The sequence below is a fragment of the Cherax quadricarinatus genome, chromosome 1 (genome assembly GCF_038502225.1).
Source record: "Cherax quadricarinatus isolate ZL_2023a chromosome 1, ASM3850222v1, whole genome shotgun sequence".
NCBI lineage: Eukaryota > Metazoa > Arthropoda > Malacostraca > Decapoda > Parastacidae > Cherax > Cherax quadricarinatus.
The window spans coordinates 16,187,117-16,214,393 of NC_091292.1; the positions used below are offsets into that span (position 1 = coordinate 16,187,117).

Sequence of the window (27,277 nt, forward strand, 5' to 3'; positions counted from 1 at the left end):
TGGTAGGCCCACATGTGAAAGAATGGGTCTGTGTGGTCAGTGTGCACCATATAAAAAAAATCCTGCAGCACGCAGTGCATAATGAGAAAAAAAAAACTCTGACTGTATTTTTGGATTAACCCTTTCAGGGTTTCAGCCGTACTAGTACGGCTTACGCACCAGGGTTTTTGACGTACTAGTACGCCTAAATTCTAGCGCCCTCAAATCTAGTGAGAGAGCTGGTAGGCCTACATATGAAAGAATGGGTCTATGTGGTCAGTGTGCACGGTATAAAAAAAATCCTGCAGTACACAGGGCGTAATGAGAAAAAAAAAACTTTGACCGTGTTTTTGGATTAAAACAGCGACTTTGCACTGTATTTTCGTATGGTATTTATCGGGGTATTCTAGTTTTCCTGGTCTCATTTTATAGAATGGAAGACATATTACAGAAATTGAGATGATTTTGACTGGTTTTACATAGAAAAGTACCTTGAAATTGAGCTCAAAGTAGCAGAAATGTTCGATTTTTGCCAAAGTTCAAAAGTAAACAAATCAGGCTATGCATCCAATACACGTCAACTGGTGAGTCTAATATTCTTTCACAAATGGGATGATATTATTTATACCATTTCCACACTAATGCAGTAGTCTGCATAACAGTAAATCTTCTATTTTTTGTGAGAATAAAAATTCAAAGTGGAAAGAAAAAGAATATAAGAGGGGTGTAGGGATGTGACTAATGAACAGAGGAAATGTTATTTTAGTGCCAGGAATGTCTTTCTTGTTTATTCTGGACCCTATTCGGAAATTGGCATCTTTTGAAATTTGTGTGAAATTGGCAAAATTGCTAAATTCTGACAACTGTATTGGATAGTTGAAATCAGTAAATGGGTGGTTTCTTGTACTCATTCGATAGAAAAAATGGAATTCTAGCGAAATAGTTATGATTTTTGTCAAGTACATTGGAATTGGCCGAAAATAGGGCTCAAAGTGGGCAAAATCGCCGATGCGTAAACATCGTTGAGACCGCCAACTTCGCGAGAGCATAATTCCGTAAGTTTTCCATCAAATTTCATACTTTTGGTGTCATTATGATCGAGAAAAGATTCTCTATATTTTCATAAGAATTTTTTTTTTTTTTTTTTTTGAAATTTGGGGGACCCTGAGAACAAGTCTCTGAGAGGGCCTGTCGACCCTGAAAGGGTTAAAACACCGACTTTGCGGTGTATTTTCGTATAGTATTTATGGTTGTATTCTCGTTTTCTTTGTCTCATTTGATAGAATGGAAAACATATTATAGAAATAGAGGTGATTTTGATTGGTTTTACTATGAAAAGAACCATGAAATCGAACTCAAAGTAGGGGAAATGTTTGATTTTTGCTGATGTTCAAAAGTAAACAAATGATGTCACTGTTCAATAAATGTCCAACGAGCCATTCTAATATGCAGTCATGAATAGGTTGACATTATTTATGCAATTTTTACAATATTGCAGTAGTCTGCATAACAGTAAATCTTCTATTTTTTGTTTGAATAAAAATTCAAAATAGAAAGCAAGAGTAATATCAGAGGGGCCTGGAGACGTGACTGATGAACAAAAGCAATGTTATTTTAGAGCCAAGAATGTCTGTATTGTTCATTCTGGACCCTATTTTGAAATTGGCATATTTTTTAATTTGCATGAAATTGGCCAAATTGCAAATTTCTGACCACGTTATTGGGTAGTTGAAATCGGTAAATGGGCAGTTTCTTGTACTCAGCCAACAGAGCAAATGGAGTTCTAAAGAAATAGCAATGAGTTTGGTAGACTGGAACAATGGAATTAGCCGAAAATAGGGCTCAAATTGGGCGAAATCGCCAATTCATAAATATTGCCCAGGTCGTTAACTTTGTGAGAGTGTAATTCTGTAAGTTTTCCATCAAATTTCATTCTTTTGATGTCATTACCATTGGGAAAAGATTCTCTATCATTTCATAAGATTTTTCTTTTTTTTTTTTTCAAAAATTTTCTGACACAAGGAGACATCTCAGGATTTGGGGTTGCGACAGTCAAGGGGTTAAGTACTGAAGTCTGTTATTACTTTACTTCACTACAATCTGATAATGATATGTTACTCGTCACATCATCAGTAATTTTTGAAAAGTAAAAACTGAGAAAAGTTACTCAAGTACAGTACTCAGGTAGTTTTACTGCGTTAATTTATGACACTGGGAAAGGTACTGTATGTACTTCTAAACTGTCATAACTTGCAATACTCATAAAAATTGAGAAAATATAAAAAAAACTATAGTAGTAGATTAATAAGTGCTTATAACTCCTAAATACCTTATAAGATACTCCTCCAGCTGTTTATGGCTGACCAAACTCCTCCTGCCCAGGGTGCGGCGGGACATCGACATCTTGCTGGGGTTCAGTGTCTTGATCAGGCTGACAAAGGTGGGGGATTCCACTACATGCAGCGGGAGTATGTTGCAGACAAATAGGTCCACAATCTTTGTGTCCACCACAAACTGACAGATGCTAGTGCCAGCAGCAACATATGCTTCACCAATGGTAGTCTGGCGTGCTCTCTTTGCAGGCGGCTGTGACGACTGGCTGCTGCTCCTGCTAGTGGCACTGCTACAAGATTGCCCATGTTTTCCATAGGAAGATCCAGCCTTGATTCTCTCCTCAAACTTGATGGCATGCACTGGGTGCTTCCTCTTAACATGCAACTTCAAGTTGTAGAGGCTTGCTGCCTGTCACTTGATGATGGTTTCCTTGGGCTGGCACATGATGCACAGGGAGTACAAAATACTGGCATTCTTCGTATCCCTTGACTTGAGGACAAAATAGTCATCCAGGTGGGGCCATAGGGTCTGCGACTCCTGGCCCTCAGCCTGAGCAACCTCTGCTTCAACCACAGCCGCTGCAGACTCCTCAATAACACCCTCAGGCAAAACAGAAACGTCTCCCCTGTTCATAACGATAAGTGACAATGCACCCCAGTAATCGCTAACACTATAACTAACACTAACAACTATAATAATGCTGCTCAGATGCTGCTGCTGCTGCATTGACAAGTCACATTTGCAAGTAGTCAGCCAGCAGCGTGCCCGACTGGCTGTTGGAGAAACGCCCACAATGGACAGGAACAAACACGTGTGCCATTGAAAAGGCATTGCTTTCCGACTACCAACAACATATGAATTTTCTTTAGCAGACTCAAAGTTAGCAGAACTTTATTTAGCAGAAGCTACTTGGTCTGCTAATGGTTTCCAAAGTTAGTGGAAACACTAATCCGCTAAACAAAAAGTTAGTTCCGCCATTAGTTGTTAGCGGATTAGCGGAACTGTGCCCACCACTGCGTCTGGTAAGATAGCTATTGAATAAAGCATCTTGAATTGGTTGCCCTGTTTTTATTTTTGGGTGAACCTACCTCAATGGGAGATGACTAGTGTTTTTTTTTAAAATGTCACACTATCACCAGAGTACTACACCCATGTCACCACTGTAACACTAGAATACTAAACCCAAGTCAACACTGTCACCAGAATACTACACCCAAGTCAACACTGTCACCAGAGTACTATGCCCATGTCAACACTGTCACCAGAGTACTACACCCATGTCACTCTATGAAGTGCACAGAAATCAGTAATTTGGCAAATTTTACATAAAATTCAACAAATTCCAATTTAAAAACAGAGCCCAAAATAAACACTGTAAACACAAAGCCTGGTCTCAGACTGGGTCATGAGGGCATTGACCCCTGAAACCCTCTCTAGGTATCTCCAGGTATTCCAGTCACTAAAGCAATCTATATTACACTTGCCCTCCATTTTGAATTCATCACTCTCTCTCTCTCTCTCTCTCTCTCTCTCTCTCTCTCACACACACACACACACACACACACACACACACACACACACAAAAAAAAAAAAAAAAAATGTGAAGTTTTACCCTATTTCTCAGATTAACAAAATATTAGTACCAAGAATGATTGCCATAGTTTAAGGTGCCCTAATAGCTGAAACAGACCTAGTAAAGAAAAAATATAAAACAGACCAAGGAGGCTTATTCTTCCTAAGAAAAACTGTAAATGTTCCAAGTCAGACCAAAATGTCGTCGTAAGCTATGTGCAGGTTGAGTAAAAATTGTCAAAAACTGAATATTTCTGTTATTTCAAGCCCTATTTCAAGCTACTTCTGGTTCTGCAATGACCAAAATCATCTCTACTTCAGTAGAATGTCTTCCATGCTATCAATTAATAACAAAAACAGACTGGAAGAACACTGCAGCAGGCCTACTGGCCCATACTAGTACTGTACTACGCAGGCCCTTCTTAAGTCTCATCCACATATTTGTCCAATCTAATCCCAAACCTACTGAAGAAGTTAGTTTTGATGCCTCATGATAGGCAGGTCCTAATCAAACCCAAACCTTCTCACTTACATACAGTGGAACCTCTACTTACGAGTGCATCCACGTTCGAGTTTTTCCAGATATGAGCAGGCCTCAAGGAAGGTTCCTTGACACTGGTGAGGGGCTCTTGCTCTTGATCTAGGGAATTGGATCTCAGTTGCTTGTTGGACTATCTTATTGAAAATTGGGCAACGTATGATAAAAAGATGCTTCTTAACGTACACCAAAAATGAAAGAAATCAGACCATAAATAACGAAGTTCACTTCTCAGCCATTAGCCTCCCCTTAGCAGTATATTTTCGTATGGTTTTTATGGTTGTATCATCGGTTTTTTGGTCTCATGTCATAGAATGGAAGATATACTACAGAAATAGATATGAGTTTGATTAGTTTCACGATGAAAAGTACCTTGAAACTGAGCTCAAAATAGCAGAAATGTTCGATTCTTTGGCGATGTTCAAGAGTCAACAAATGACGTCACCGTCCAACACCTGTCTGAATGGCACTGCCCCTCAAGCTTCACATATTGGAAAGCTCTCCAACATGCTACCAAAAGTGGGAGCAGACATCATGAGGTAGCAGTGGCAGACAACATGAAGCAGCAGTGGCAGACAACACGAGGTAGCAGTGGCAAACAACATGATGTAGCAGTGGCAGACAACATGAAGCAGCAGTGGCAGACAACATGAAGCATCAGTGGCAGACAACATGAAGCAGCAGTGGCAGACATGAAGCAGCAGTGGCAGACCTTGTTGTACCCTATACTACAAGTGAGTTTCTGAACGCCACCACGAGATGGCAGTCCATTCCACTTGTAGTGGAGGTAATTCTTGTGTTTTCCTTGCGTTTTGTGCAGTTATTTTGCAAAACTTCTTGTTTCTAACCATGCGTCCTAAGACAGCAAGTGCAAAGGACAGTGCTAAGAAGAAAAAGAGGATGATTTCCATGGAATTAAAGCGGAAAATCATAGATAAACAAACTAGGTGGAGGGTTAAGAACTTGGCCAGGCAGTACCACCATACCACTTTAAGATATGTACAATACTAAAGAAGAAGGAGTCAGTGACAAAGTGTAGCATTAAGAGTGTAGCACTTATAAATCATTCTGTCCGACTTTTTTGGGTTATCCTAGGTTCTCTACACATGTAATCAGGAGCAGGAATGGCCACTGTAGTGGCCCCATAAACCCCAACAACAACAATGGCTGCTGTCACCACCACTAGCCACATACGTAATGACATGTATTCTATTCTTTCTAGTGTATATATCATGTTTCCATGTTATTAATATTGTTTATTATGTCATATTAGATGAAATGTGATAGATAAATAAGCCGTAGAGTTGATATTAAGGAAATTATTGAAATATTTTGTCGTGCCTGGAATTCCACTGGAATGAATTAATTCCATTTCAATTAATTTAAATAAGGAAAACTGACTCTGCAAATGAGCAAATTCAGATGCGAGCAAGGTCACAGAATGGATTAAACGCGTAAGTAGAGGTTCCACTATATTTATCTAACCTATTTTTAAAGCTCCCCTACTTGGAAGATTGTTTCCACTCATTAATAACAACTGTTTGAAAGCCAGTACTTTCCTATGTCCTTTCTAAATCTAAATTTATCTAATTTAAATCTATTTTGAGTTCTTTCTTGATTTGATATTCTCAGTACTGTACTTTATTTATACTGACTTTTGTTAATGCTAGTCTTCCACTTATATATGTACCTCAACGATATCTCCCCTTATTCTATGTCTCTCAAGAGAGTGAAGGTTCAAGGTTCTCAATCTATCCTCATGTAAGAGATTCCTTATACAGTGGATTAATTTCATCATCCTCTGTATGTTCCCCACTGCATTTACATCCACAAGGTCAGAGATTTGCTTTTTCCATTATGCATTGCTTGGAGGTTTTTTTTTATACTGTGTGTACACACCACACAGACCCATTCTCTCATGTCTAGGCCAAAACTTACCACTCACAGCACACCTGAGGGTGCTGAGCTTAAAATGTAGATCTACATGAGCAACACTGGCATCTATAACATATACAGTGGTACCTCGGGATACAAACTTAATTTGTCCCAGAAGGCTGTTCAAGTGCCAATACCAAACGAATTTGTTCCCATAAGGAATAATGAAAATTGGATTAATCCACTTCAGACCCCCAAAAATACACTTACATAACCACTTACATAAATATGCTTACATAATTGTTCGAGTTTTGAGCTGTTCGTATCCCGAGGTACCACTGTATCTATGTTAGAGACAGTGAAAGGGTTAAATTAAGTTTTCACTATGGAACACTAAATACACACGTGTAGATAAATGGTTCAGAGAACTGACAAGTTGATGAATCACACACATGTGCAACATCTTTTGCCATGCAGTGGCTTCATCAGTCCATTCTTTTTTTTCAAGACTGATGGACTGATTACATCGGCTCAAGGCTGAGGAACTGATTACCTCAAACTCCTTCTGATCTTCACCATTCTTCTTTGTTTTGGACTGATGAAGCACTGTGTGGCAAAACGTTTCCTCAATAAAGATACCCAAGTGTTGCACATATGTCTAATTCACACACACAAATCACTTATATCCTTAACACGAGCTACTGTAAATACTATTTGACACAAATAAGTTATAAACTAAAAAGCATGATGAATGGGTTACTACCACCTATCTGCAGTATTCAGTTTTGTTAAATTAAAAAAAATAAGTGATAATCATACATATGAATGCACAGACCTGCATCTCTAAACACCCCAATATTTGTACTCACTTCCTCTCACTTCATCATTATAACAAATTGGCTATACTATATTATTATGATAAAAGCATAACAGTATTACTTCTCTTTTCACTGACAAAGCCAAACACCAGGTTAAAACATTATATTTTACCACAAATGAAACGATGTAATCCGCTTCCCATAAATTCCAGGTAAAAATGTGATGATGGTTGGATGGAGCGAGCAAGGAGGATGGGAGGGATAGCAGCCTCAACACTGCCTCCTTCACCCAACCTCCCTCACTGGTAGCTCTTAAGTCACAGTCATTCCCCCACCACCACTCTGCTTGCTCGACCCCAGCCCCCCTCTCCCCCCCTGCTTTGTGGCAAAAAATAATACTAAGTACAGTACTTGGGAGTTAGAAGACTGTTGTGGGTCACACATTGAGAAAAAATGGCTATACAAAAGTGAGATTTTGTTATGCAGATATGTGACTGTTATGTTATGTAGATGTGTGACTACTATGTTATGTAGATGTGTGACTGTTATGTAGATGTGTGACTGTTATGTTATGCAGATGTGTGACTATGTTATGTAGATGTGTGACTATGTTATGTAGATGTGTGACTATGTTATGTAGATGTGTGACTCCTATGTTATGTAGATGCATGACTGCTATGTTATGTAGATGTGTGACTATGTTATGTATATGTGTGATTACTATGTTATGTAGATGTGTGATCACTAAGTTATATAGATGTGTGATCACTATGTTATGTAGATGTGTGATCACTGTTATGTAGATGTATGACTGCTATGTTTTGCAGATGTATGACTATGTTATGTAGATGTGTGATTACTGTGTTATGTAGATGTACGACTGCTATGTTCTGTACATGTATGACTGCTATTTTATGTAGATGTGTGACTGCTATGTTATGTAGATGCATGACTGCTATGTTATGTAGATGTGTGACTGCTATGTAATGTAGATGTGTGACTACTATGTAATGTAGATGTGTGACTGCTATGTAATGTAGATGTGTGACTGCTATGTTATGTAGATGTGTAACTGTGTTATGTATATGTGTGATCACTATGTTATGTAGATATGTGATCACTGTGTTATGTAGATGTATGACTGCTATGTTATGTACATGTGTGACTTATGTAGATGTATGACTGCTATGTTATGCAGATATATGACCATGTTATGCAGATGTGTGACTACTATGTTATGCAGATGTGTGACTACTGTGTTATGTAGATGTACGACTGCTATGTTATGTAGATGTACGATTGCTATGTTATATACATGTACGACTGCTATTTTATGTAGATGTGTGACTGCTATGTTATGTAAATGTGTGATTATGTTACATATATGTGTGATTACTATGTTTCGTAGATGTGTGACCACTATGTTACGTAGATGTGTGACTATGCTATGTAGATGTGTGACTACTATGTTATGTATATGTGTGACTACTATGTTATGTAGATGTGTGACTGCTATGCTATGTAGATGTGTGACTACTATGTTATGTAGATGTGTGACTACTATGTTATGTAGATGTGTGACTACTATAACTGGTTACTACTACTGAGATGTAGATGTGTGACTACTATGTTATGTAGATGTGCGACTACTATGTTATGTAGATGTGTGACTACTATGTTATGTAGATGTGCGACTACTATGTTATGTAGATGTGTGACTACTATGTTATGTAGATGTGCGACTACTATGTTATGTAGATGTGTGACTATGTTATGTAGATGTGTGACTACTATGTTATGTAGATGTGCGACTACTATGTTATGTAGATGTGTGACTACTATGTTATGTAGATGTGCGACTACTATGTTATGTAGATGTGTGACTACTATGTTATGTAGATGTGCGACTACTATGTTATGTAGATGTGTGACTACTATGTTATGTAGATGTGTGACTACTATGTTATGTAGATGTGCGACTACTATGTTATGTAGATGTGTGACTACTATGTTATGTAGATGTGTGACTACTATGTTATGTAGATGTGTGACTACTATGTTATGTAGATGTGTGACTACTATGTTATGTATATGTGTGACTACTATGTTATGTAGATGTGTGACTACTATGTTATGTAGATGTGTGACTACTATGTTATGTAGATGTGTGACTACTATGTTATGTAGATGTGTGACTACTATGTTATGTAGATGTGTGACTACTATGTTATGTAGATGTGTGACTACTATGTTATGTAGATGTGTGACAGTATACTATGTTATGTAGATGTGTGACTATGTTATGTAGATGTGTGACTGCTATGCTATGTAGATGTATGACTACTATGTTATGTAGATGTGTGACTGCTATGTTATGTAGATGTGTGACTGCTATGCTATGTAGATGTGTGACTACTATGTTATGTAGATGTATGACTACTATGTTATGTAGATGTGTGACTGCTATGTTATGTAGATGTGTGACCACTTTATGTACATGTGTAACTACTATGCTGTACAGATGTGTGACTACTGTTATATAGATGCATGAATGCCACTAAAACAACACAATGCAGAAATTCTTAGCAAAGACTCCAGGCTAATTTCCCATGCCTAGATACACTATCTCTTCACTATGATGAGTGTGAACAGATTTTATGCAAGTAAATGAAATTATATTATTCTTTCTTGATTATGACCACTACAAGCTTAGTACTTCCCCAGGACTATAATAATAATTGCCATGCTGTCAAGACTCTGATTGTGATTAAATTTTAACTGAATGTGAGATTAAATGCTTAAGAGATCCATAATTTTAACTGACCTAGAGAACCTGCCTTGGAGGAACTCTGTAAGCTGATTAAGGGCTTCCTGTCTCAGACAGTATAGCCTACCCATTACAGGACTGCTGAACTCTGCAGTAGAGTGGTGTACTTATTTATCGACTTAACCCTTGCTGCTTTCCTCCCCAACACAAACCAATAATAATAAAATAACGCAAAATTATATACAATGAGAGGTATGTATCTCTCACTGTATATACACAAATTAAATTGTCCTTGACTGGTTGTGTACAGTTACATGTAGCTTTAATGACTCGTGTAGATGACAGGCTTTAAACCCAATAAACCAACGAACCAATATAATAAAAAGAATAAAAGCAGCTATACTGTGGCTTGAACAATTTACATCCAACAAATTGAAAATGAAAACTGAACAATGTTTTGAGCTGCTGTAAATATTAATCAAATTGTGACCTGATGATGAAATCTTACTAGTTTTTCTTCCTATTATGTAATTATCACATATATGAGTGATACAGTAGTGTGCATATTAACTGGGAGAGTGATGAAATAAGACATTTATCTTGAAAATTAATGCTTATTTGGAAACTACACAGCAATGATATGACAGATAATTGATTTAATAAGAGATATGACTACCCTTTGCTTTTATAAGCATAGCTACATGCTTTGGCATAGAACTGAACACTGTCGAACAAATATTTGGCAAGTTCTTCATCGTGGTACCAGGTCCTAATAACAGCAGCAATTAGCTCCTGTTGAACAGTTTGTTTTGTGATCCTGCATTTGGTTACTGCCCACAAATTCTCAACTGGGTTGAAGTCAGAAGAGTTTCCAGGCCAATTTAGAACACTTAGCCCACTCTCTTGGAAGAATATCTGCATTTTTCTGAAAGTGTGGTATGGGGCAAGATCCTCCTGGAAAATGCCTTCTCCATCATGAAAGTCTGTATTCACAATGGGAAGCAAATGAGTTGCCAGGATTGCTTTGTATTTGTCACTACTCATCGTTCCCTCAACAATAACAAGCCATCTAGGTCCTTTAGAAGTAAAACTACCCCAAAACATCTTCTTAAGTGGGTGTTTTGGCACTTGTGCACTTGTTGAATGTGTCCATTCTGAAGAGGTTCACCTTTGCTCTATCTCACTACCACTGATCTGTACATACGTATTTTAAAATGCACCTCATCTGAAAATATAACTTTTCTCCATTCATCTATTGTCCATCCCTTATGATCGAGTGCCCATGCAGCCATTTTATTCTTCACAGCAGTAGTCAATAATTCAATAATTGTTTCTTTACTGGCTTTATGGCAGTTCTGCCAACTTCAAGGAACCTTAGTCAAACACTTGAAGAACCAACATTTACACCAGCTGAAGCCAAATCTCTTTGTAGATCTTTGCTGGTTTTCTTGGGATCTTTTACATCATGAGTTGTTGTCTTGTGTTTTCTTCTGCATCTTCCTCGATGTAGTGCTCCACTCACCAGTGTCGTTAGTTCTCTTCAGAATCTGACCAAAAGTTTACTTTGCTGGGCTCAAATTTTCGACACTGCCTGATACTCAAATCAGCATGTTTTCTAAGGGCTACAGTACCTGAACTCTTCTTAGGTGTAACATCCATCATGAATTTCAGCAGTAATCATGAACTGAAGGGGATAATTTAGCAAAACTCATGGAACATGCTTGCAGGAATATCCTTACAGAACAACAGCTGTTGTAGAACTGACAAAAGTCACAGGGTAACACCACAGCTGGTTGGTTGTCAGAAGTCAATAGCAAACTCTTCTGGAAAGAAAAGAACCCAAACTACATTAATTATGCCAGAGACTAAGACATGTTATGAGATAATTACAAAATTTACTGATGTCCCAATTAATTTGCACACTGCTATACTCATCAGTATTTAAATGTTTCCTTGTTAAGCTCTGTCATTGTGCTGTCATATGTCATAGCCATTTATTTCTAACTGAATTTTTTTGTGGTTAAATATGCTTTATATTAAGGTAAATGTAGCCTAATTTAATGAAACTTAACTTAATCTTACCTTTTTCTTTTAAGAAGAAAATAGTACAATATATGTAAAATTACAATATATACATAAAAAACGATAGGTCACACACTAGCTAGGACAGCCACACACTGCTTGTGTACCCAATTCTATTAAAGAAAATGTTGCAGTAAATATTTCTATTTCTATATTCTTTATTTTAATTTAGATTAGGTTAGGCTGGGTTAGCTTATGTAAAATAAGCTTATAAAAACATTATTCAAATGCAATGGCTAAGACACATCTAGCATCACAATGGATGAAAGTAAACAGGAAACACTGAAACCTATAAACATGCTGCTTAGGGTGCAAAAAGTGTTGCATTATCACCTTGTTAATCCTCCATCCCTCCTGCTCCCTCAGCTCTCCTTCCTGAATGTCATCTTTTTCTTATCACAGCTTCACTATCACTATTTAGCCCTTAAACGGTCCAAACAGATCGACGTTCAAATTCGCAGTGCTACAAAAGTAGATCTACTTTTTTTTACATATTTTCAAATATAACAAAAAAAAGTAGATAAAAGTTTTTTTACACATTTTCACATGTAAAACAAAAGGTCTACATTTTTTTACATACTTTCAGATGTTGAAAAAACGTGTATATACGTTTGGACCATTTAAGGGTTAACCTGCACAAACTGCTATCTTTTGCTTTTCCCTTTTCCTTGAACTAGTTTGTTGTCCCGAGAGTGCATGAATGTCTGTGATGAGTGCAAGTGTGTGGTGGGGGCATCTGTGGCAAGAGCATGTGTGTGATGAGAGCATGTGTGTAGTGAGTGCATGGTTGTGGTGAGGGCATGGTTGTGGTGAGGACATGGTTGTGTAGAGGGCATGGTTGTGGTGAGGACATGGTTGTGGTGAGGACATGGTTATGGTGAGGGCATGGTTGTGGTAAGGGCATGGTTGTGGTGAGGACATGGTTGTGGTAAGGGCATGGTTGTGGTGAGGGAATGGTTGTGGTGAGGACATAGTTGTGGTGAGGGAATGGTTGTGGTGAGGGCATGGTTGTGGTGAGGGCATGGTTGTGGTGAGGGCATGGTTGTGGTGAGGACATGGTTGTGGTGAGGGCATGGTTGTGGTGAGGGCATGGTTGTGGTGAGGCCATGTGTGTGGTGAGGGCATGGTTGTGGTGAGGACATGGTTGTGGTAAGGGCATGGTTGTGGTGAGGGCATGGGTGTGGTGAGGGCATGGGTGTGGTGAGGGCATGGTTGCAGTGAGGACATGGTTGTGGTAAGGGCATGGTTGTGGTAAGGGCATGGTTGTGGTAAGGGCATGGTTGTGGTGAGGGCATGGTTGTGGTGAGGGCATGGTTGTGGTGAGGGCATGGTTGTGGTGAGGGCATGGCTGTGGTGAGGGCATGGCTGTGGTAAGGGCATGGTTGTGGTGAGGACATGGCTGTGGTAAGGGCATGGTTGTGGTGAGGACATGGTTGTGGTGAGGACATGGTTGTGGTGAGGACATGGTTGCAGAGAGGGCATGGTTGTGGTGAGGGTATGTTTGTGGTGAGGGCATGTTTGTGGTGAGGGCATGGTTGTGGTGAGGGCATGGTTGTGGTGAGGACATGGTTGTGGTGAGGGCATGGTTGTGGTGAGGGCATGGTTGTGGTGAGGGCATGGTTGTGGTGAGGGCATGGTTGTGGTGAGGGCATGGTTGTGGTGAGGCCATGTGTGTGGTGAGGCCATGTGTGTGGTGAGGACATGGTTGTGGTAAGGGCATGGTTGTGGTGAGGGCATGGGTGTGGTGAGGGCATGGGTGTGGTGAGGGCATGGTTGCAGTGAGGACATGGTTGTGGTAAGGGCATGGTTGTGGTAAGGGCATGGTTGTGGTGAGGGCATGGTTGTGGTGAGGGCATGGTTGTGGTGAGGGCATGGTTGTGGTGAGGGCATGGCTGTGGTAAGGGCATGGTTGTGGTGAGGACATGGTTGTGGTAAGGGCATGGTTGTGGTGAGGACATGGTTGTGGTGAGGACATGGGTGTGGTGAGGACATGGTTGTGGTGAGGACATGGTTGTGGTGAGGACATGGTTGTGGTGAGGGTATGTTTGTGGTGAGGGCATGGTTGTGGTGAGGGCATGGTTGTGGTGAGGATGTGGTTGTGGTGAGGACATGGTTGTGGTGAGGACATGGTTGTGGTGAGGACATGGTTGTGGTGAGGGTATGTCTGTGGTGAGGGCATGGTTGTGGTGAGGGCATGGTTGTGGAGAGGGCATGGTTGTGGTGAGGGCATGGTTGTGGTGAGGGCATGGTTGTGGAGAGGGCATGGTTGTGGAGAGGGCATGGTTGTGGTGAGGACATGGTTGTGGAGAAGGCATGGTTGTGGCAAATAACTAGATTAAGAGCACTTAACTGTGTTGTACTGACAGTGCTCACACACACACACTAATCATCTATGAGATCTCCATGTAAGTCTCACGTGTCCAATACATAACTGAGAGAATACAGTTCCTTATAACCTATAGTGATGTAGATAATAAAGCCAAGAATGCAACTATGATTTAATTGAAAACAGTGTGGTTACTGACTCAGATCAATGACTTGGTTATTGTCTCTAAGGAGCTAAGACAGTACTAAAAAAATATGAGAAGGAAACCACCTTGTGGGAGACTGAAGTGCAGAGGAGCCTCTGGATTTATTGCATAGATCATTACAACATCCAAACATCCAGGGATCCAGCAAAAGATAATGCATGTGTCAAAGATGTAACAAGACCTTTGTTGAATTTGAAACATGATGGGATGTGGGATTCAAATAACAGTTATCACTTATAATACTTTGAGGGTGTACTAAGTGTCCTGCAAAGTGGTGTTCTCTTTTATTACATTCCTGTGTACACACCAACTACCTAGTGGTATTTGTGAGAGTGAAGTGATAACTACTAGACCCAGGATTTGTAGTTTTGTTGTGGTTATTGTTGCTGTGACTGTTATTCTTGAAACACACATTCTCTCTCCTCACTTAGCGAAGTACTCGTTTAACAACTTGGACTTACAACGGGCTCTCTGACTAGTGTGCATACCTGATTAATGTATATTAAATCTGATTTCCTCTATTCTGTTTATTACAATATACAATACACTACTGCATAAACATTTAAAAAATACCAGAAATGTTATAAATGGCGCAAAGGTGGCATTAAAATAATATCAAAGATGGTTGGCACAAACCAACTACCATTATAGAATGTTCCTCACTTAGTGACAAATTCGCTTACCAACGTAGTCTTAGGAAAGGAACTCCATCATTAAATGAGGCGAGGCTGTATATTAATATAAAAATTATATACACGTCGTGACAAATATATAAAACTTGCGATTTCAGCTTAAACAGCAACACACTTCTTGCCGAATAAGGCAAGTGAAAATTTGTGTATGCAATAATTTCGCAAAAATCATTCTGAACCTAACAAAAAAAAAATATTTCATTGTGTCTGTTTATTACTAAATTATTGTAAACTTATCTAAAATATACTTAGCTGAATTAGGCTAAATTAAATTGCACTTATTATAATAAGGTTAGGTAAGTTTTCTAAGGTTCTTTAGGTACAAAATTATTAATTTTTAAATAAACATAAATGAAAAAATATATCTTGAAATGTATAAGATAAAATTTTAGAAAGGACTTAATTTTAACCCTTTGATTGTTTCCGACGTATAAATACGTCTTACGAGCCAATGTTTCTGACGTATTTATACGCACAAATTCTAGCGGCTTCAAATCAAGCGGGAAAGGCCTGGTAGGCCTACATGAGAGAGAATGGGTCTCAGTGGTCGGTGTGTACCCTGTGAAAAAAATCTGGGACCCAGCGGTGCATTGTGGGAACGCCATGTTGTTAGTCCATTTTCACCATGCCTCTCGGTAAGAAGTTCCTCACTCCTCGGCAGATTGGAGGTCTTTTGTTCCTAAGTGATAGCTCTAACAGCGATGAAAATGTCAGTGACAGTGAATTCCAGGGTTTTGAAGTGAGTGTTACCGGAAAAAGTGCCCAGGATAACGTAATTAGTGATGAAAACCCAGATGACCCAAAACCTTCCACCTCTGGTGCTGGGCCGGCTTGTTCACGTTCACGTTCGCCTGTACCAGGACGAAAGAGGAAACTATTTGGTCGTGTACAACACCCAGATGTTAGCAGTGATAGTGATTTCAAGGTCATTGAAAGCAGTTCTAGTGACAGTGAGAGTGAATATTCCCCAGTGAAGCGGCAGTATGTACGACGTAGCATGCGGTCTGGTAGTGTTTCATATGTTGTTCCAAGGGGAAGGAGAAACTCTGGGAGCACATCCCGTGGCCCTACACCACGACCTGATAGTGAAGATGACGATATTGTAACGATGGGTATGAATGATGTGAGTGATGGAGCAGGCAGTGGTGGTGATAGTGAGGGTGGCACGGCCCATGTGGCACCATCAGCGGGCCACGCTACTACCCACTCTGCTGACTCTGCACAACAACCAGCCTCACCCTACCCCACACTCCCACAACCTGCACCACCACAACCTGCACAACCACAACCACGGTACAATATCCAGACCCCACCAGCAGACCGCATCTGGGATTGGCAGGACGGTGACGAGTTTGTTTCCAGTCCCCATGACTTTGATGAAACACAAAGTGGAATAAAGCCATCTTGTCCACTTGGGAACAATGCCAGTGAACTGGACTGCTTTGAGTTATTCTTCGATGAACCCCTGATGGACATCATTGTCAGGGAAACAAACACATACTGTGATTACACCATGGCAAATACAATTCTCTCACCAAAATCACGGCTACACAAGTGGAAGGAGACAACTGTGGCAGAGATGTACCTGTTTTTTGCCACAATAATGCTTATGCCACATGTGTATAAGCACACTGTCACCACATACTGGGCAACAGAACGCCTGATTTCATCTCCAGGTTTTAGTGACATTATAGGTGTCAATTGTTTCCTGATACTGTTACGTATGTTACACTTTTCAGACAAAACCAGGCCTGACAGAAGCGACAGGTTATATAAGATCAGAAATGTGTTTATGTACCTGAAACAAAAGTGCTGCATGTATTTTTATCCCTTCAGGAAGCTTGTTATTGATGAGTCCTTGATTTTATTCAAAGGAAGAGACTCATTCAAGCAATGTATGCCAAGCAAGAGGAAACGCTTTGGTATAAAGCTATTTGTACTGTGTGATTGCAGAAGTGGTCTAGTTTTGGATATCATTGTGTACACTGGCAGTAATACTTTGAGAGATACCATGAAGTTATTGGGTATCTCTGGTGATGTGGTTCGAACAATGATGGAACCATATCTTGGTAAGGGGCATGTTATTTACTGATAACTGGTACACAAGCCCCTTACTCAGTGATTTCTTGCGAGTGAACTTGACAGACTTGTGTGGCACAGTGCGTGGTAATCGTAAACATATGCCAAGGTTCGACGCTGACACTCGCAGAGGTGAGGTGCAAGCCTTTGCTTCCAATGACACCATGGCATTTCGGTGGCATGACAAACGTGATGTCACATTGTTGACATCAGTTCACAGAAACGAAATGGTACCCAGTGGCAGGGACAACAGAGAGACCAATGAACCCATTCTAAAGCCTGCAGCTGTCATGGACTACAACCTCAATATGCGCTTAGTGGACAAATGTGACATGCAGATTGGGTTTGCAGACTGTGTACGCAAGAGTTATAAGTGGTATATAAAACTTTTTTTCCATCTTGTTGATATCTCTATGCTAAATGCTTATAACATATACAAGTTGAAGACCAACAAAACACCAAAATATGGTGAATTTTGCCTGTCAGTAAACAGACAAATAATTGCAAAGTACCAAGGAGCAACTCCTGCAATAGACCAGCGCCCACACACATCATCTCGTTTCAGGCCTGGTGATCACTATCCCATACAACTGCCTCCTACTACTGCCAAGAAAAATGCTCAGAAGAGGTGTTATGTATGTATGCATACCACAAAACTCCCAAAAACACGCAGAGACACTCGTTTTATGTGTGAGGAGTGTCAAGTGCCCCTCTGCATATACCCATGTTTCAAAGAGTTCCACAAGCTGCAGCAGTTCTAGGAACGTGTTTAGTGACTGTACATATGTATATATATTATGGAACAATAGTAATAAACATTGTTTTGTATTGTTTGTTTGTGTAAACAAAGTGTATACACAAACTAATAGTGATAAAGTTTGTTCTGTTATTGTGTTGTAAACAATGAGTGTATATTTGAAGAATGCACCTTACATTGGTCTCACAGGCCACATAAGTTACCTGGAACAGAAAAATATTGAAAAATGCAAGAAACCTTTGAATTAGAGTAAATAAAAGAATACCGGGTGGGCGGCAGTCGCCGCTGTTGCCGTACGCACGTCACTTTCTGCAAAATTTTTTTTAGGCTTAAAACACTCACAACAATATTCCTAACATTTTCATAAGAAAAAATAATTTTTTTCTTTTCGAATATTTGGCAACATAGAATGACAGTTTCAGAGAGGGGCCTGAAACAGTCAAAGGGTTAAATGAGCTCTTGCTAATTCACCAATTTTACCTATTCGGCATGATATATATATGTCGTGCCGAATAGGCAGAACTTGCGATCTTGGCTTAAATAGCAATGCTCATCTTGCCATATAGGGCAAGTGAAAATTTGAGTATACAATAATTTCGCCAAAATCATTCTGAACTTAACGAAAAAATATATTTCACTGTGTTTGTTAAGTATTAAATTATTGTAAACAAATCTAAAATATATTTAGTTGAGTTACGCTAAAATAAATTGTTCTTGTTATAATAAGGTTAGGTAAGTTTTCTAAGATTCTTTTGGTTATTATCACACTGGCCGATTCCCACCAAGGCAGGGTGGCCCGAAAAAGAAAAACTTTCACCATCATTCACTCCATCACTGTCTTGCCAGAAGGGTGCTTTACACTACAGTTTTTAAACTGCAACATTAACACCCCTCCTTCAGAGTGCAGGCACTGTACTTCCCATCTCCAGGACTCAAGTCCGGCCTGCCGGTTTCCCTGAACCCCTTCATAAATGTTACTTTGCTCACACTCCAACAGCACGTCAAGTATTAAAAACCATTTGTCTCCATTCACTCCTATCAAACACGCTCACGCATGCCTGCTGGAAGTCCAAGCCCCTCGCACACAAAACCTCCTTTACCTCCTCCCTCCAACCTTTCCTAGGCCGACCCCTACCCTGCCTTCCTTCCACTACAGACTGATACACTCTTGAAGTCATTCTGTTTCGCTCAATTCTCTCTACATGTCCGAACCACCTCAACAACCCTTCCTCAGCCCTCTGGACAACAGTTTTGGTAATCCCGCACCTCCTCCTAACTTCCAAACTACAAATTCTCTGCATTATATTCACACCACACATTGCCCTCAGACATGACATCTCCACTGCCTCCAGCCTTCTCCTTGCTGCAACATTCATCACCCATCCTTCACACCCATATAAGAGTGTTGGTAAAACTATACTCTCATACATTCCCCTCTTTGCCTCCAAGGACAAAGTTCTTTGTCTCCACAGACTCCTAAGTGCACCACTCACCCTTTTCCCCTCATCAATTCTATGATTCACCTCATCTTTCATAGACCCATCCGCTGACACGTCCACTCCCAAATATCTGAATACATTCACCTCCTCCATACTCTCTCCCTCCAATCTGATATCCAATCTTTCATCACCTAATCTTTTTGTTATCCTCATAACCTTACTCTTTCCTGTATTCGCTTTTAATTTTCTTCTTTTGCATACCCTACCAAATTCATCCACCAATCTCTGCAACTTCTCTTCAGAATCTCCAAAGAGCACAGTGTCATCAGCAAAGAGCAACTGTGACAACTCCCACTTTATGTGTGATTCTTTATCTATTAACCCACGCCTCTTGCCATGACCCTCGCATTTACTTCTCTTACAACCCCAACTATAAATGTATTAAACAACCACGGTGACATCACACATCCTTGTCTAAGGCCTACTTTTACTGGGAAATAACTTCCCTCTTTCCTACATACTCTAACTTGAGCCTCACTATCCTCGTAAAAACTCTTCACTGCTTTCAGTAACCTACCTCTTACACCATACACCTGCAACATCTGCCACATTGCCTCCCTATCCACCCTGTCATATGCCTTTTCCAAATCCATAAATGCCACAAAGACCTCTTTAGCCTTATCTAAATACTGTTCACTTATGTGTTTCACTGTAAACACCTGGTCCACACACCCCCTACCTTTCCTAAAGCCTCCTTGTTCATCTGCTATCCTATTCTTCGTCTTACTCTTAATTCTTTCAATAATAACTCTACCATACACTTTACCAGGTACACTCAACAAACTTATCCCCCTATAATTTTTGCACTCTCTTTTGTCCCCTTTGCCTTTATACAAAGGAACTATGCATGTTCTCTGCCAATCCCTAGGTACCTTACCCTCTTCCATACATTTATTAAATAATTGCACCAACCACTCCAAAACTATATCCCCACCTGCTTTTAACATTTCTATCTTTATCCCATCAATCCCGGCTGCCTTACCCCCTTTCATTTTATCTACCGCCTCACGAACTTCCCCCACACTCACAACTGGCTCTTCCTCACTCCTACAAGATGTTATTCCTCCTTGCCCTATACACGAAATCACAGCTTCCCTATCTTCATCAACATTTAACAATTCCTCAAAATATTCCCTCCAGCTTCCCAATACCTCTAACTCTCCATTTAATAACTCTCCTCTCCTATTTTTAACTGACAAATCCATTTGTTCTCTAGGCTTCCTTAACTTGTTAATCTCACTCCAAAACTTTTTCTTATTTTCAACAAAATTTGTTGATAACATCTTACCCACTCTCTCATTTGCTCTCTTTTTACATTGCTTCACCACTCTCTTAACCTCTCTCTTTTTCTCCATATACTCTTCCCTCCTTGCATCACTTCTACTTTGTAAAAACTTCTCATATGCTAACTTTTTCTCCCTTACTACTCTCTTTACATCATCATTCCACCAATCGCTCCTCTTCCCTCCTGCACCCACCTTCCTGTAACCACAAATTTCTGCTGAACACTCCAACACTACATTTTTAAACCTACCCCATACCTCTTCGACCCCATTGCCTATGCTCTCATTAGCCCATCTATCCTCCAATAGCTGTTTATATCTTACCCTAACTGCCTCCTCTTTTAGTTTATAAACCTTCACCTCTCTCTTCCCTGATGCTTCTATTCTCCTTGTATCCCATCTACCTTTTACTCTCTGTGTAGCTACAACTAAAAAGTGATCTGATATATCTGTGGCCCCTCTATAAACATGTACATCCTGAAGTCTACTCAACAGTCTTTTATCTACCAATACATAATCCAACAAACTACTGTCATTTTGCCCTACATCATATCTTGTATACTTATTTATCCTCTTTTTCTTAAAATATGTATTACCTATAACTAAACCCCTTTCTATACAAAGTTCAATCAAAGGGCTCCCATTATCATTTACACCTGGCACCCCAAACTTACCTACCACACCCTCTCTAAAAGTTTCTCTTACTTTAGCATTCAGGTCCCCTACCACAATTACTCTCTCACTTGGTTCAAAGGCTCCTATACATTCACTTAACATCTCCCAAAATCTCTCTCTCTCCTCTACATTCCTCTCTTCTCCAAGTGCATACACGCTTATTATGACCCACTTTTCACATCCAACCTTTACTTTAATCCACATAATTCTTGAATTTACACATTCATATTCTCTTTTCTCCTTCCATAACTGATCCTTCAACATTACTGCTACCCCTTCCTTTGCTCTAACTCTCTCAGATACTCCAGATTTAATCCCATTTATTTCCCCCCACCGAAACTCCCCTACCCCCTTCAGCTTTGTTTCGCTTAGGGCCAGGGCATCCAACTTCTTTTCATTCATAACATCAGCAATCATCTATTTCTTGTCATCCACACTACATCCACGCACATTCAACCATCCCAGTTTTGTAAAGTTTTTCTTCTTCTCTTTTTTAGTAAATGTCTACAGGAGAAGGGGTTACTAGCCCATTGCTCCCGGCATTCTAGTCGCCTCATACGACACGCATGGCTTACGGAGGAAAGATTCTTTTCCACTTCCCCATGGACAATAGAAGAAATAAAGAAGAACAAGAGCTATTTAGAAAAAGGAGAAAAACCTAGATGTATGTATATATATATATGCATGTGTGTGTCTGTGAAGTGTGACCAAAGTGTAAGTAGGAGTAGCAAGATATCCCTGTTATCTAGCGTGTTTATGAGACAGAAAAAGAAACCAGCAATCCTACCATCATGCAAAACAGTTACATGTTTCTGTTTCACAGTCATCTGGCAGGACGGTAGTACTTCCCTGGGTGGTTGCTGTCTAACATTTTCTACTCTACTCTACTAAATGAAGAATAAATGACACTTACCTTTATTGAAGATGCAGCAATGACTAATGAGACACTGTGTCCTGGGAGTGCCTTTTCCTCCTGAGTGATGTAGGTCCTGTTTGGCATTTTCTTCCAGAACAGGTTTTATCACACTGTGTATACCACTATGATTCTTAAAGCTTTCAAACCAACCTTTGCTGGCCTTAAATTCACCAATATGAACACTAGTTCCAGGCATTTTTTCCTGTTCACCTGGGTGTTAGTCAACTGGTGTGGGTCACATCCTGGGAGACAAGATTAAGGACCCCAATGGAAATAAGTTAGATGACACTGACTTTTTTGGGTTATCCTGGGTGGCAAATCCTCTGGGGTTAATTGTTTCTCGGTATTCTCGATAAGCCACACCAACAACGGTGCTACAGCAGCAGCAGCAGCTGACAGTGCTACAGCAGCAGCAGCTGATGGTGCTACAGCTGCAGCAGCTGATGGTGCTACAGCAGCAGCAGCAGCTGACAGTGCTACAACAGCAGCAGCAGATGACGGTGCTACAACAGCAGCAGCAGCTGATGGCGCTACAGCAGCAGCAGCTGATGGTGCTACAGCTGCAGCAGCTGATGGTGCTACAGCAGCAGCAGCAGCTGACAGTGCTACAACAGCAGCAGCAGCTGATGGTGCTACAACAGCAGCAGCAGCTGATGGTGCTAAGGCAGCAGCAGCAGCTGACGGTGCTACAGCAGCAGCAGCAGCAGCTGACCGTGGTACAACAGTATTTTGATAATATTTCACACCCTTTTTACCACAGGGTTGGCACTAGAATCTTTCTTTGGGCTCATGGTGGCTTATTTAGCAGTTAGAAGCAATAAAAGCAATGGAATAATACAAAATATTCCGAATGTATGCTTGGGAGCGACCGCTCTGGCTTGCAAACATTGGCACACAGAAGGCAGGCCAGCTGAGGCGCGCTCAGGTGGACAGACATGAGGACGCGTACTGGACAAATGCTGTAGGTCGAGTTTTTCAATGTACGTCGGGGTCAAATTTTTACGCTGAAAAGCATCGTAGATTGGGGACATCGTACGTCGGAGGTCTACTGTGTATATATATACAATGTATGTATGTATGTATATATATATATATATATATATATATATATATATAGTATATATATTATATATATATATATATATATATATATATATATATGTATATATATATATATATATATATATATATATATATATATATATATATACAGTGGACCCCGTTAACTGATATTTTTCACTCCAGAAGTATGTTCAGGTGCCAGTACTGACCGAATTTGTTCCCATAAGGAATATTGTGAAGTAGATTAGTCCATTTCAGACCCCCAAACATACATGTACAAACGCACTTATATAAATACACTTACATAATTGGTCGTTATTCGAGGTAATCGTTATGGGGTCCACTGTATCTATATATATGTATATATATTTATATATTTATTTATATATATATATATATATATATATATATATATATATATGTATATAATGTATGTATATATATGTATATATATATATATATATTTGTATATATATATATGTATATATATATGTATATATATATATATATATATATATATATATATATATATATATATATATATATATATAATGTATGTATATATATGTATATATATAATTTATATATATATATATATATATATATATATATATGCATATATATGTATATATATAAATATATATATATATATATATATGTATATATATATATATATATATATATATATATATATATATATATATATTTACATACATATATATACATATATATATATATATAAACACGCTAGATAACAGGGATATCTTGCTACTCCTACTTACACTTTGGTCACACTTCACAGACACGCACATGCATATATATATACATACATCTAGGTTTTTCTCCTTTTTCTAAATAGCTCTTGTTCTTCTTTATTTCTTCTATTGTCCATGGGGAAGTGGAAAAGAATCTTTCCTCCGTAAGCCATGCGTGTCGTATGAGGCGACTAAAATGCTGGGAGCAATGGGCTAGTAACCCCTTCTCCTGTAGACATTTACTAAAAAAGAGAAGAAGAAAAACTTTATAAAACTGGGATGCTTAAATGTGCGTGGATGTAGTGCGGATGACAAGAAACAGATGATTGCTGATGTTATGAATGAAAAGAAGTTGGATGTCCTGGCCCTAAGCGAAACAAAGCTGAAGGGGGTAGGAGAGTTTCAGTGGGGGGAAATAAATGGGATTAAATCTGGAGTATCTGAGAGAGTTAGAGCAAAGGAAGGGGTAGCAGTAATGTTAAATGATCAGTTATGGAAGGAGAAAAGAGAATATGAATGTGTAAATTCAAGAATTATGTGGATTAAAGTAAAGGTTGGATGCGAGAAGTGGGTCATAATAAGCGTGTATGCACCTGGAGAAGAGAGGAATGCAGAGGAGAGAGAGAGATTTTGGGAGATGTTAAGTGAATGTATAGGAGCCTTTGAACCAAGTGAGAGAGTAATTGTGGTAGGGGACCTGAATGCTAAAGTAGGAGAAACTTTTAGAGAGGGTGTGGTAGGTAAGTTTGGGGTGCCAGGTGTAAATGATAATGGGAGCCCTTTGATTGAACTTTGTATAGAAAGGGGTTTAGTTATAGGTAATACATATTTTAAGAAAAAGAGGATAAATAAGTATACAAGATATGATGTAGGGCGAAATGACAGTAGTTTGTTGGATTATGTATTGGTAGATAAAAGACTGTTGAGTAGACTTCAGGATGTACATGTTTATAGAGGGGCCACAGATATATCAGATCACTTTCTAGTTGTAGCTACACTGAGAGTAAAAGGTAGATGGGATACAAGGAGAATAGAAGCATCAGGGAAGAGAGAGGTGAAGGTTTATAAACTAAAAGAGGAGGCAGTTAGGGTAAGATATAAACAGCTATTGGAGGATAGATGGGCTAATGAGAGCATAGGCAATGGGGTCGAAGAGGTATGGGGTAGGTTTAAAAATGTAGTGTTAGAGTGTTCAGCAGAAGTTTGTGGTTACAGGAAAGTGGGTGCAGGAGGGAAGAGGAGCGATTGGTGGAATGATGATGTAAAGAGAGTAGTAAGGGAGAAAAAGTTAGCATATGAGAAGTTTTTACAAAGTAGAAGTGATGCAAGGAGGGAAGAGTATATGGAGAAAAAGAGAGAGGTTAAGAGAGTGGTGAAGCAATGTAAAAAGAGAGCAAATGAGAGAGTGGGTGAGATGTTATCAACAAATTTTGTTGAAAATAAGAAAAAGTTTTGGAGTGAGATTAACAAGTTAAGAAAGCCTAGAGAACAAATGGATTTGTCAGTTAAAAATAGGAGAGGAGAGTTATTAAATGGAGAGTTAGAGGTATTGGGAAGATGGAGGGAATATTTTGAGGAATTGTTAAATGTTGATGAAGATAGGGAAGCTGTGATTTCGTGTATAGGGCAAGGAGGAATAACATCTTGTAGGAGTGAGGAAGAGCCAGTTGTGAGTGTGGGGGAAGTTCGTGAGGCAGTAGGTAAAATGAAAGGGGGTAAGGCAGCCGGGATTGATGGGATAAAGATAGAAATGTTAAAAGCAGGTGGGGATATAGTTTTGGAGTGGTTGGTGCAATTATTTAATAAATGTATGGAAGAGGGTAAGGTACCTAGGGATTGGCAGAGAGCATGCATAGTTCCTTTGTATAAAGGCAAAGGGGATAAAAGAGAGTGCAAAAATTATAGGGGGATAAGTCTGTTGAGTATACCTGGTAAAGTGTATGGTAGAGTTATAATTGAAAGAATTAAGAGTAAGACGGAGAATAGGATAGCAGATGAACAAGGAGGCTTTAGGAAAGGTAGGGGGTGTGTGGACCAGGTGTTTACAGTGAAACATATAAGTGAACAGTATTTAGATAAGGCTAAAGAGGTCTTTGTGGCATTTATGGATTTGGAAAAGGCGTATGACAGGGTGGATAGGGGGGCAATGTGGCAGATGTTGCAAGTGTATGGTGTAGGAGGTAGGTTACTGAAAGCAGTGAAGAGTTTTTACGAGGATAGTGAGGCTCAAGTTAGAGTATGTAGGAAAGAGGGAAATTTTTTCCCAGTAAAAGTAGGCCTTAGACAAGGATGTGTGATGTCACCGTGGTTGTTTAATATATTTATAGATGGGGTTGTAAGAGAAGTAAATGCGGGGGTCTTGGCAAGAGGCGTGGAGTTAAAAGATAAAGAATCACACACAAAGTGGGAGTTGTCACAGCTGCTCTTTGCTGATGACACTGTGCTCTTGGGAGATTCTGAAGAGAAGTTGCAGAGATTGGTGGATGAATTTGGTAGGGTGTGCAAAAGAAGAAAATTAAAGGTGAATACAGGAAAGAGTAAGGTTATGAGGATAACAAAAAGATTAGGTGATGAAAGATTGAATATCAGATTGGAGGGAGAGAGTATGGAGGAGGTGAACGTATTCAGATATTTGGGAGTGGACGTGTCAGCGGATGGGTCTATGAAAGATGAGGTGAATCATAGAATTGATGAGGGAAAAAGAGTGAGTGGTGCACTTAGGAGTCTGTGGAGACAAAGAACTTTGTCCTTGGAGGCAAAGAGGGGAATGTATGAGAGTATAGTTTTACCAACGCTCTTATATGGGTGTGAAGCATGGGTGATGAATGTTGCAGCGAGGAGAAGGCTGGAGGCAGTGGAGATGTCATGTCTGAGGGCAATGTGTGGTGTGAATATAATGCAGAGAATTCGTAGTTTGGAAGTTAGGAGGAGGTGCGGGATTACCAAAACTGTTGTCCAGAGGGCTGAGGAAGGGTTGTTGAGGTGGTTCGGACATGTAGAGAGAATGGAGCGAAACAGAATGACTTCAAGAGTGTATCAGTCTGTAGTGGAAGGAAGGCGGGG

General features: G+C 39.6%; 1 protein-coding gene and 1 pseudogene across 10 annotated transcripts in view; both read right to left on the reverse strand.

Moving 5' to 3' along the window:
- Usp16-45 (ubiquitin specific protease 16/45) overlaps positions 1-27,277 on the reverse strand; it is a gene marked incomplete in the record, with an annotated part of 416,997 nt that overhangs the window by 257,021 nt on the left and 132,699 nt on the right.
- LOC128686958 (uncharacterized) lies at positions 1,564-3,781 on the reverse strand (annotated as a pseudogene).